Source organism: Euprymna scolopes, chromosome 37 (genome assembly GCF_053919585.1).
Source record: "Euprymna scolopes isolate OS-2025 chromosome 37, ASM5391958v1, whole genome shotgun sequence".
Classification (NCBI taxonomy): domain Eukaryota; kingdom Metazoa; phylum Mollusca; class Cephalopoda; order Sepiida; family Sepiolidae; genus Euprymna; species Euprymna scolopes.
In genome coordinates, this window is record NC_136518.1 from 30,280,110 (window position 1) to 30,294,442 (window position 14,333).

Consider the following 14,333-nt stretch of genomic DNA (forward strand, 5'->3'; position numbering starts at 1 on the left):
TTGGCAGACATGCAATATTTCCCAAATAGCACTTGCTGCGTTCCTCTTCTACCCCAAGAATGCCAAACACAAAGCAAGCAATAAAACGCTGCTCTACATCAGTGGTTTCATCAATCGAGACCCACAGTTTCATTCCAGCAGCTTTTTCTCTGAGTGACTTCACTTTTGCTTCGTATACTTCAGTAACGTAATATTTTCTTAGTGTAGTCTGATTTGGAATATTTCTATGTGTGTACCTATGAAGAAAGTCTTTGAACACATTATTGCTCAGTTTATGAAACGGAATATCCGCTGCAATCAACACTTTGCATAAGTCAACGTTGAACAAATTATTCGTACTGGCTCCTAAATTAGTTACTGCAGTAGGAACTTCGCCTAACATTGCCGTGTAGGTCTTTTTTGCCAGATGTGCGTTGGTTTTTAAATGCTGCTTTAGAGATTTTTTACAACTTTTGATCTGTAAAAATAAAAATCAATTATTTAATGGTAATATATACATTTAAAGGAAGGGTGGAAAAAGTTATTTGAAGCCGATTAACATTTATTAATTAACGTAAAAAGTAGATAAAATAAATTGTAAATTTCAACGTTCAATCAAAGTTTAATACAGCTAGATTTACCGTTATAGAATTTCAAAAACAAAACTACTATAACAACGCCAATCTATTAGTCAACTATATTGCAAATTTTATGTATTAAAGTTTGTTCCTACCTAGATATTGCAGTATTTGCAGGTTAAGCAATTGCCAGTTAACTGGTAATCTTCAAATTCATCGGCATATCTTGCCATCCGTTCAGCAGGAGTGCTAATTATTTTCGGCATTTTTTGTTTAGTTTTTTTTAGATCTTGTAAATTCGTCCTGGGTACTAACACGCTTTGAGTATCTACAAGGACGAGATGTCTGTACATATTTATATATATGCCTATAATATCACTCTTTTTCAACAGACCAAATCTTAGACCCTTTTTTTATGTAAATTCACATCTGTTAGGGTTATACCACGTTTAATTCATCTAAAAAAATGAATAAATTAAAAACTCTTATCCAAATATTTTCTTTCAGCATGTTTTTGGCAAAACAAAACTTATTCCATAAATATTTTGCATATTCATTTTTAAAAAGCATATTCTTTTTTTAAGGAATATGCTTTTTATCAAAAGAATATTCTCTAACCCAATATATGTAAAGAATTGTTTTTTATTAAAGAATATTATTGACATTGCCCTACTCATTAATGTATATACTGTTTATATACTGTGAACAATTGAACACTCTATGGAACTTAAATATTTTATTTATTGCATTTTATAATTAAATTAGTCTTTAAATTATCAAAAGTAAAACTTCTTTGGTTGTCCTCTAAAATAGCCTTATAATGAAAAAAGAAAACACGTTCCAATCGTAGGAGATTACTGGACCATATTTAAACCTGGCTATTTTTTTCGATACAAATTGTAGTTACAATCCTTTGGACACTACGGGGCCGATATATCGGCCCTGGAGACCTAGGTCAAAAAGGATACGCGGATATTTCGTCCCTAATATAATCCTCTAATAGAATGGCTCTCATTAGGAACCAAAGGTTATTGTAAATTCACAACTACGAAGGTTTTACCATGTTTGATTTAATTTATATAAAAAAGAAAACTTCGTAAAATTAAGACTCGTATGCAAATATTTATTTCAACATATTTTCGGCACAACTTATTCCATAAATATTTTGCATATTCTTTTTTTTTAAGAGAATAGGCTTTTTGTTAAAGGAATATTCTTTAAAAAAAGAATATGATTTTTGTTAAAAGAATATTCTCTAACGAAATATATGCAAAGAATATTCTTTTGTAAAAGAATATGCTTGTCACAGCCCTAGTTATAACTAACCGCTGTTGTTTAAAAGATTTTGTAAGATATTAGACGCCCTGGAGCTTCAATAATTATGTAAGTGGTTAATGGAGGTGACTTTTATTTTACTTATATGTAGATATATGATCAAGGGACTTTGTACAGATGCGATTAATCTAAGAGAAATTATATATCTATTTCTTCATTCGTTAATTTGTTTATATTATGTATTTATTAAAGTGAGTGTTTTTTTTTTTTGCTGTATGAGTAATGGCTGAGACCGTATATGGAAAATATTAGTCTATTAGAAATATGTTAGATTTTTTCTGTTTTACTGTTAATTTTTGGTTTTAACTTTTCAATCAGTATTGATTCTTTTAATCTGAGGTTTCCCATATTCCTATAATTTGCTAAATGGAACACGTACATCATAATCCAGATAAAAATATTAACGTGAAAATTTCACGTTAATATTTTTATCTGGATTATGATGTACGTGTTCCATTTCAGATCAGGAGTAAAGGTCAAACCCAGAAGCTTGTCAAAACATGGGGCCTCAGAATTACTACTACTACTACTACTACTACTGATAGAGTAAAGGACAGAGGGTAGAGGATAAATAACTATTGTTTTATCATCATTACTAATCGAATAAAAGATAAATAACTATAACAATTATTACTAATGGAATAAAAATGGAGTAAATAATACCCATCATTATTATTGTTATCATTACGAACACACACACACACACACACACACACACACACACACACACACACACACACACACACACATATATATATATAATTTTAAAATTATTTTTAATTAAATAAAAAAACGGGTAGGTAAACTATTATTGCATAATTATTACTAATGGAATAAATTGAATACTTATTGTAATTATTATTATCTTTATTAGTACTTATGGTATGAAAGATATATGACTATTATTTTATAAATTATTCCGAATGGATAGATAACTATTATTATTATTATTATTATTATTATTATTACTACTACTACTACTAATGGAAAAGGTAGATAATTATTATTTAAAATTTAACATTTACTGGTGGAATAAAAGGTAAAAAGGTATACTAATTCTTATTATGACTAAAGGGATAAAATAAAGGTAATCTGTTTGAGTGGAAGGGTGTTTAATGAGAGTGTTTCAGTATGGTGTAAAGTTGCTCAAGAGGTGGGACTTGTAATGTTAGCAAACAGTTGATGATTCATTTCTAATATTTAATAATTTGTCTCTATCTTTAACGTTGGTAATAAAAAAATTTCATGCAGACAAAAAAAGCAAGGGGAGTATAAATATTTTCAAGTACTGGATTTTTATTTTTGGGGGGAATTTCCCATTTTATGGTCGATGTGAGATTATTTTGGATTAGATTTTAGTAGTGAGTAGTTAGGGAGGTTTTGTTCGGGTATTTGGGGTTATTAAAGAAGTATTTGTGGACTCTGAAACGATTTTTAGATTTTTTTTTATTGGTGTAATGGTGGCTTTGTAAACAACTTCAGACTGTAAGCATTGTTGATCAAGTGGGCAATCTCTCTTATTCATGCAATTGCAGTTTTCTGGGAAGATTTTGATTTGACGATGGCGAGTCTTTCTATAAAATAGAATTATGACGATAGAGAAATCGTCCCGAATGACACGAGAAAAAACTGTATATAAGAGATGGCATCAGAACATTTTTGGCCAGCAGATGTGTAAATCAAGTGTTAGAAGAGTGAAAATGTAAAAAGAAAGGGAGGGGCGTTCGATATTACAACAACCAGTGATCTTGCTAAAAATAGTTGATATTAAAAATTATTTCTATCTATATTTATATTTCTATATATATTTATATTTTATATGCATCAATATATATATATATATATATATATATATATATATATATATATATATATACTTATATATATATTCATATATATATGCATATATTAATATTATTATATTACTAGCCATACCCGGCCACGCGTTGCTGTGGCTCAGTTTGTTAAAATGGAACACATTCCTCATAAAAAATTGCATTTTGTATTGTTTGTTTATTTTATTATTTTTGCAATTTTTTTATCAATAAAAGTTTTTTTTTTTGGGGGGGGGGGGTCCAAAGAAAAGGTGAATTTTTTACCATAAATTGTTAGGTGAAAGTTTTTTTTTTTTCAGGAATTTTTTTTTAAAAGAAAGTTGGCAATAAACATTTCTTTTTGAAAACAGAATTTTTATTATAAAAAGAAAAAAATGAATGTTTTATATGAACACTGTAAATAGTTAGGTGAAAGTAGAGAAAAGTTAGATTTTTTTTTCAAGAGAATGTACAAATTTTTTTTTGTCAATAGATGTTAAGAAAATAAACGGAAAAAATACTCCCATCATTAATTAAATCTGCAAAAAAATAAATAAAATGTTGGTTTAGTGTTTCAACATTTGAACAACGCTCGGCTGAATCCGGTGATTGCCGGTCGAACCCTAAACTAATTGGAATTCGGTACGAGGAGGGGGGGGTTAAATTCTGCATGAGTACCATTCTTTTTAATTTTGTCTTTTGTTCAATTTTTTTGTGGGGGCTTTTAGCGCTAGCAAACTAACAAATTTAACCAAAATGCAAAAAATTCAACAATTAAATAATTTTAATAAGTGCCCAGCTTCTAATACAAATCCTAGTAAATCCATCCCCCTTATTGGAAACACTGAAAGGAAGGATGAAACCAAATTATTGCCAGTATGTTTGGGAGAGGTTCTATTGGTGTATCAGAAAGTGGCCATTAAAAATGATGATCAGGACCTTAATAATTCAACTTACTATTTTTTTAAGCTTATAACTACTTGTAAATACAATTCAAACCCTAATTTTATTTTCAATCAAAGGAGCAAAGACCAAATTTAAAAAAAAAATAACAGGTTTAATAGCAAATTATGCAATATTTGTTTCTTTAAAGCGGTTTTCTTTTAAAAAAATATAAAGAAAATCAACATATTTTGACTTGTTTATAAATATATGTATATATATATGCCAAAAAATCACTTACATAAAAAAATATTATTAAATGGGTAGTTCCATTCTTCATTGTTAAGAATTTATCCATATTTATATTTTAAATTCCATGTACTTTTTAAATAAAAGGATTTTTAAAGCGAGTGTCCTAGAAAATCGCATTTTTGTAACATGTTTTGCGCGAAGTGTTAAATAGCTGCTGCTGCTGCTAAAATGAAATTTATGAAGTATGCTTTCGTCCAAGGGCATACATAAATAATATCTCTTTTTTATTGCGTGTGTTAACCAAAATTAGTATTTTTCATCCTCCGTAGTTAAAAAAGAAACGCACATTCACTCATAAGTTTTTCCCCTAGAACAAAAAATCCGCTTCATCGATTTAAAAAAAATACTTTTAATGAAATACGCGAGTTTTTGATTGATATATTTTAATACTTCTTCATCAACTAATTTTATTTTTTTAATATCTAAAAAAAGAAAACATTCAATGAGATAGAAAAATTTGCCGTCAACGTCTGGTATTTACTTGAGGATGTAAGCATAACATGAGCTTTCATTTAAAAAAAAATCGTGTTTAAAAAAAAAAAAGTTTTACACTTTAGACTTTACAGGTAAATTTCCAAAAAACTATTCTTTTTTTTTTGTTTTAAATTGGAATATTTTCTTTATTGATCTTTTATCTTCAATTTGTGATATATAAAAATTTGACACATAAATTATTAAAATTTTAATAAACATTTCAGAATGGGGTGTGAATTTGAAAAAAAACGTTTGTGTAAAATATTATATTTAGTTTATTGCAAAGAGCATAAAATTTCACATTGACCCTGAAAATATCGTAAAAATTGAATCAATAGAAAAATTTTGATAGATTTTTAAAGTTTAAAAATTGAAAAGTATTTAACTCGTAAAATTCTATTGATTTTATTACGTAAATAAATGGCTGCATGAAGGCACGCCGGATTTTGTAAACATTTTGTAAACACTGTTTTTCAAAACATAAAAAAATAATATTTCTATTATTTTTTAAACAACTTTAATAGTTTATTTTGAAAGTATATTCCATATAGAAAATAAACAACTCACTTTAAAAAGAGAAATTACGGGTTTTTATTCGCAGTTTTCTGTTAGGGGTGTCAAAAATTCCTCCAAATTTCTGATACATCTAGAGTTTCTATTCTTTTTCTTTCTTTTTTTTTTTCAATATTTTAAGCAGATTTGTCACTCAGCTAGCAGATTTGGTGTTTGTACACTTTATTGCCGAAATCGGAGACGCCATTTTTTTTTTTTTTTTTTTTCACGCACTTGTTATTCAAATCTAGGGAAGACATCATTATAAGGCCGAACGATTGCTTCCGGAAAGCGAAAGAATAAATTTACCAAAATTTACATTTATTACTTCCGGAAACGATAAATTAAACTAAATAAATTTATCAAAATTAACATTTATTACTCCCTTAAACTAAAATTATCATTTATTACTTGCAGACACTTGGTAAACCGATATTACTGGAAAAAATGAATCTTGACAATTCAAAAAAATATTTTAAATTATTTATTTGTTCGAAAAGGAAACCCAAAAAAACAAAACACACAAACGAAAAAATAAACAAACAAACAAAAAAACTAATAAATGTTTTGGTTTTGTTTTGGTTTTCAAATGGCGCTCGCCCAGGTTAAACTATTATGAATATGTCATTTCAATTTTCTGTTTCTAATAAAAAAAAAAATAAAAAAAATAAAAATTGTTCCATGAAAAACTTTCCCGTTCTCATTAATTAAATCGAAACATTTCCAATTAAACAATTACGGATATATGTTCTCTTTCACTTTCTTTATTTACTTTTAAAGCAACATTTATGAACTTTTATGAAATAGTTTTTTTCTAACAAATAAATAATTTTAAACGTTTTTTTGAATTGTCAAGATTCATTTTCTCCAGTAATATCGGTTCACCAAGTTTCTGGAAGTAATAAATGATAATTTTAGTTTAATTTAACGTTTCCGGAAGTAATAAATGTTAATTTTGGTAAATTTATTCTTTCCCTTTCCGGAAGCAATCATTCGGCCATATAATGATGTCCCCCCCTAGATTTGGATAGCAAGTGCGTGAAAAAAAAAATGGCGTCTCTAATTTCGGCAATAAAGTGTAGAAGCACCCCAGATTTTTATGGGTCGCTATTTATTAATTGTAAGGTGAAAGGTTTTTTTTTCAGGAAAACTTGCACTTTTTTTTTTTAAAGAAAGTTGGTAGTAAACGTTTCTTTTGTAAAACAGAATTTGGTACTCCTTGGGCGTTGAATTCCATTGGCGACCATATAATAAACACGCATCGCTCCCTTTCTGACGCAAGCGCACGTAACACTTTTTTTTTTATTTACTGACGTTGTCGTAGTAACTAAACGATTATTTGTCACATTTATTTTGAAAAAAGTTTTACTCTTTATTAAAAGAAAAATTACTAAACATTTATTAATAATGCCTCACTTTTACAGACATTTGTTTTTAAATTTCTGTTTAAATGACGACTTTTATCAACTTTTTGTTAAATAGCATTTGCGGATGGGTATGCTGACATTTGCTTTTTTTTAATTTCTTTTTAAATTACTTTTATTTTAATAGCATTTGCGGATGGGTAAATAACGAAAAAAATAACTAAGCCATTTACTGACAATTTCAGGGTATAATTTATTTGTTAAAAATATTTGTAAAAGTGAGAAGTATCAGTAAATGGTTTAGTTATTTTTTTTTGTTTTTTACCCATCCGCAAATGCTATTAAAAAAAGAAAGTCGATAAAAAAGTCATTTAAAAAGAAATTAAAACAAATGTCAGCATACCCATCCGCAAATGCTATTAAAAAAATGCTATATAAAAAATGCTATATAGAAAAAAGTCGATAAAAGTCGTCATTTAAGAAATTTAAAAACAAATGTCTATAAAAGTGAGGCATTATTAATAAATGTTTAATAATTTTTCTTTTAATATTCATAAAGAGTAAAAATGGAATGGAAATTTAAATTTCGCTCCGTTTTAATCTTTTTTTTTAATTGTACTTCTCCCACACAAATATAATCAAGAAAATAACATTCAACAATTGTACTTTATATATATTAAACACGAAATATTAAATATATATATATATATATATATATATATATATATATATATATATATATATATATATATATATATATATATATATTAACGAAAGAGAAATAATTAAATTTTTAAACGAAAAAATCAATTTGGTATATAAAAGTTCCGTTTAGTGATGTCAAGTGAGGACACGCGGTGTGAAATGAAATAATTGTCCCCCCCCCAAATGGCCCATCCGTATAAAGAAAACCAAATATTTATTATAGAAAAATTACGTATAATGTTATAATTATAAAGAGATATATAGAAACACGCATGCGTACCGTAAACATATTATACCAAAATGTGGAAGCCATCCGTCCAGTGGTTATTTAGACTATTAATTACGAACGAACCAAGAGTTACATTTATATATATATATATATATATATATATATATATATATATATATATATATATATATATATATATACATATATTAATATATATATTAATATATATATATATATAAATTTATATATACATATATTAATATATATATTAATATATATATTAATATATATATTAATATATATATATATATATATATATATATATATATATATGTATATATCTGTGGAACTCTACTTTAATTCCTTATAATATATACCAATCATTATTTACGAAACTCAATGTAATTACAGAGCAATATAGTGAATATAGTGAATGAATGACAAAAATCTATATTCCAAAGTCATGATGTTGATCATCTTATAATTTATTCCTTTAATTCTGTTGACATTTACAATTCTTTACATTATCTGTTTCGTAGCACAAAATCAATCCCTTAATTATTATGTCAATTAGAGAACTTATTTTGTCCTCACCTCTTCAGAAGAAATAGTAACAATCAATCCATCAAGAGGAAATAAAGTTTTGACATGATTAAAATTCGAAAATTGGAAGAGAAACTGTAAATACCTTATAATATGTTTCTATTACGCCATTTTGTAATTTAGAAATAAAATCACTAAACCCATCTATTCGTACTAGAGCTATTAATTTAGGAATATTCTGCCAAAAATATTATATTTAATAATTAGTAAATTATTAATAATAGTTAATGTATTTATATTTATGAAAATAACAAAAATTATAATCTATTACACATGTTTGTATATACGAAACAAAAAAAAAAATGAACTGGTTGCAATATGCGGTTACATTAAATCATTTATTAATTTGAATTTGAAACACTACATAATTAATCTCACTTAACTGTTATAATCAATTACTCCAATTATAATTCTTAGCATTAGCCAATGCTAAACCTATATTACTTTGGAATATAGACTTTTATCATTTATTAACTATTTATATTTATTTTATTAATATTCATGTATATATATATATATATATATATATATATATATATATATATATATATATATATTCAATTATTTATATCAATACATATATATTTATATATATTTATATATATGTATCTATATTTATATCTATATTTATTTACATATATATATATATTTATATAAAATTATATATATATGAATTTATATATATATATATTCAATTATTTATATTAATACATATATATTTATATATATATAAATTTATATATATGTATCTATATTTATATCTATATTTATTTACACATATATATATATTTATATAAAATTATATATATATATATGAATTTATATATATATATATATATATATATATATATATATATATATATATATATATTCATATGCATAGATCATCATATAATGATTACATCACCCTGACTGATGTAAAAAAAATTTTTTTAATAAAAATGTTTCATTTCAACGGTAGTACTTCGCCGCCGTTATGGTTTCGTCTGCATTCAAAAAATCTGTAATGAATGAAACCGTGGCCTTCGTTATAAAGATGGCCGGCCACCTGAAAAAATGACGTCATCGCCGAGGTCCCAACAAGCAAGATATGTGGAACTCTTAGACTGTCAATAATGAACAGTAATTTTTACAGATAGCGTTACAAAACTTCAAAATTGGATTAAAATAAAGAAATAAAGAAAGAACACGATGATTTATACTGAAACTCATCTAATATTAATAATAAAAAAATATTAAAAAAAACACAAGTTGTTTGTTTAAGTATTATAAGCAATTGAATATTTCGTTGTATTATAGATTTTAAAGATTAGAATGCGTTCTTTAATTACTTATAAATTACATTTTAAAAAAGTGAAGGAACACGATTTGATTTGAAATAAACTTGAAGTTTATTTAATATAATTAAATGAAAATTATGCATGTAAGATTATGAATATTTGAAGCAGAACACAAGCAAAGCATTTGATATGAGTTAAGACAATAAACAAATATTAAAATTAAACTATTTTTTTTTAATCAAAATGAACAATATTTTTTAAATCAAAATGAATTTTTTTTAATCAAAATGAATTTTTTTAAAATCAAAATGAATATTTTTTAATCAAAATGAACCACAATATTTTTAAATGCAAATGAACCACAATATTTTTTCAAAATCAAAAACAATATTTTTAATAAATTCATGAAATATTGCACAGTAAAAAAATAATTAACCTAAAGAAAAAATCATGTTTCTTATTTAAGATTATTTCACCACATAACAAAAATAACATGCAAAATCATTTTTTTATATCCATATTTTCAGTTTGTTAAAATACGTGGGTTTGTATTATTGTACACATAGATTCGAAAAAGTTGTCAAAAAACAATATAACAAATAAATGTTATCAAAGGCAAGATAAGTTACTTTTCTACCAAACTGGATATATTTTTCGTGTTTTTATTCAATGTAACATGTTTATTCAGCTCGAAAAACATGCAGTGTTTACCGATGTATTGGAAAATTCAAAATGGCGGCCGACTCTCTCTTAAACACGGTAAGTTCGGGAAAAGGTATTATAAATAATAAACTAGACAAAATACTGTTAGAAATTTGCTCAATATATGTTACCGTGACATAATTTGACATATATTCGGTGTTTTTTTAATAGTATTTTGTCTGGTTTATTATTTATAACACCTTTTCCCGAACTTACCGTGTTAAATAGAGAGAGTCGGCCGCCATTTTGAATTTTCCAATACATCGGTAAACACTGTATGCTTTTTGAGCTGAATAAACATGTTAAATTAAATAAAAACACGAAAATTATATCCAGTTTGGTAGAAAAGTAATTTATCTTGCCTTTGATAACATTTATTTGTTATATATTTGTTTTTTTTTGACAACTTTTTCGAATCTATGTGTACAGTAAGGTGCCCGGAAAACTCGTCCCGGGAAAACTCGTCTCGGGAAAACTCGTCTCGGGAAAACTCGTCTCGGGAAAACTCGTCTCCGGAAAACTCGTCTCGGAAAAACTCGTCCCCTTTCGCTAGGTAGGAAAACTGGTCCCTTATTGAATAAATATCGATTGATACATTTTATGATCGTTCTTGAAGGAGAAATTGTTTTTTTTAAATAGACTATAGCCCCCCCCCCCATAATATTAAAAAAAATTTTTTTTACTTGTTTGATGTTTTTTTTTTTTTTTTTTTTTTTTTTTAAATAAAATCGATTTTCTAAGTGTCCGTTTTCTACCTAACTGGCTAAGTTCTTAGTGGTTTCACTTATTTTAAAGCGTTTATTATGTTCATAAACGAGACCGCATATTTTTTTATATTAATATAAAAAGAATTTACTTATTTACTGTTGTTATAAAAGGGTAAAATCGATTTGGGTTTGTATTACTGTACACATAGATTCGAAAAAATTGTCAAAAAACAAATATATAACAAATAAATGTTTTCAAAGGCAAGATAAGTTACTTTCCTACCAAACTGGATATATTTTTCGTGTTTTTATTCAATGTAACATGTTTATTCAGCTCGAAAAACATACAGTGTTTACCGATGTATTGGACAATTCAAAATAGCGGCCGACTCTCTCTTAAACACAGTAAGTTCGGGAATAGGTGTTATAAATAATAAACTAGACAAAATACTATTAAAAAAACACCGAATATATGTCAACCTATGTCACGGTAATATATATTGAGCGAATTTCTAACAGTATTTTGTCTAGTTTATTATTTTTCGAATCTATGTGTACTGTACAGTAATACAAACCAAAATTTTAATATTTTTTGAAATATAATTTAGAGAGGGGGGGGGGTTATATCTCCCTCGGAAAAACAACCAACAAAAAATGAAATTAAAAAGATTCTTGATAAACGATAGCGGAGTTTTCAATAAAATTGATTAATAAATTTATTTAGTGATTACTTTTTCTCTGAATGATTGATTTTAGAATTTTGAAGTAAAAATTAAAAAATTAAAAATGAGTTAACGAGAGATTGTTAGCACATGGCATCTCTCGCGCCAAAAAAAAATATTTCGCTTTTGATTTATTAGTTAATTTTTGCAAAATTTGACGGGACGACAATAAATGTTGATAATTGATAGAATTATAATTTTAAATAACGCATGAGTGCATTGCATTTGGTATGAGAGAAAACGAAAATATAACAACAAAAAACTATCATAATTAAAAAACCAAAACAAAAAAGTAACGCTCCCAATTTTTAATTTTTTTGTTTTGTTTTTTTATTATTGTTTTTATGACTCCAAAAAACATCGTTAAAATAAGAACCAAAAATTTTTTTAATTAACTTTGTATGAACATAATAAACGCTTTAAAATAAGTGAAACCACTAAGAAGTTAGCCAGTTAGGTAGAAAAAAAAAACATTAAACAAATAAAAATATTTTTTAAAAATATTATGGGGGGGGGCTATAGTCTATTTTAAAAAGCAATATCTCCTTCAAGAACGATCATAAAATGTGTTTTCAATCGATATTTATTCAATACGGGACCAGTTTTCCTACCTAGCGAAAGGGGACGAGTTTTCCCGAGACGAGTTTTCCGGAGACGAGTTTTCCCGAGACGAGTTTTCCCGGGACGAGTTTTCCTAAAATCGTACAGTAATACAAACCCGAACGAGAAATAATGTCCGGTAAATCACATCTTAGGGGTCTTGATAATCGCTAAAAAATAGAAAATTAAAGAAATTACTGAGGGAGATTTAGTTTTAAATAGAAAATAATAAATTTTAATATTTTTTAAAATATAATTTAGAGAGAGGGAGAGAGAGTGGGGGGGGGGTTAAAACTATATCTCCCTCCGAAAAACAACCAACAAAAAATGAAATTAAAAAGATTCTTGATAAACGATAGCGGAGTTTTCAATAAAATTGATTAATAAATTTATCTAGTGATTACTTTTTCTCTGAATGATTGATTTTAGAATTTTGAAGTAAAAATTTAAAAAATTAAAAATTAGTTAACGAGAGATTGTAAGCACATGGCATCTATCGCGCCAAAAAAATATTTCGCTTTTAATTTATTAGTTAATTTTTGCAAAATTTGACAGGACGACAATAAATGTTGATAATGGATAAAAATATAATTTTAAATAACGCATGAGTGCATTTGGTATGAGAGAAAACATAAACATAACAACAAAAAACTATCATAATTAAAAACCAAAACAAAAAAGTAACGAAAAATCGAATCGCTCCCTGTTTTTTAATTTTTTGGTTTTATTTTTAATTATTGTTTTTATGACTCGAAAAAAACATCGTTAAAATAAGAACAAAAAAAATTTGTAATCAACTTTGTATGAACATAATAAACGCTTTAATATAAGTGAAACCACTAAGAACTTAGCCAGTTAGGTAGAAAACGGACACTTAGAAAATCGATTTTATTAAAAAAAAAAAAAAAAAAAGAAAACATTAAGCAAGTAAAAATATTTTTAAAAAATATTAGGGGGGGGGCTATAGTCTATTTTAAAAAATAATATCTCCTTCAAGAATGATCATAAAATGTGTTTTCAATCGGTATTTATTCAATAAGGGACCAGTTTTCCTACCTAGCGAAAGAGGACCAGTTTTCCGGAGACGAGTTTTCCGGAGACGAGTTTTCCCGGGACGAGTTTTCCGGGCACCAAAACCTATATCTCCCTTCGAAAAGCAACCAACAAAAAATGAAATTAAAAAGATTCTTGATAAACGATCGCGGAGTTTTCAATAAAATTGATTAATAAATTTATTTAGTGATTACTTTCTCTCTTAATGATTGATTTTAGAATTTTGAAGTAAAAATTAAAAAAATTAAAAATGAGTTAACGAGAGATTGTTAGAACATGGCATCTCTCGCGCCAAAAAAAATATTTCGTTTTCAATTTATTAGTTAATTACATTTTTTTTTGTTTTTAATTTATTAGTTAATTACATTTTTTTTTGTTTTTAATTTATTAGTTAATTACATTTTTTTTGTTCTTATTTTAACGATGTTTTTTGGAGTAATAA

General features: G+C 26.3%; 1 protein-coding gene across 3 annotated transcripts in view; it reads right to left on the minus strand.

Annotated features, from left to right (window-relative positions):
* Window positions 1–14,333, minus strand: part of LOC145261117 (uncharacterized) — a 485,607-nt gene that overhangs the window by 301,933 nt on the left and 169,341 nt on the right. The gene's annotated exons all lie outside the window — the stretch shown is intronic.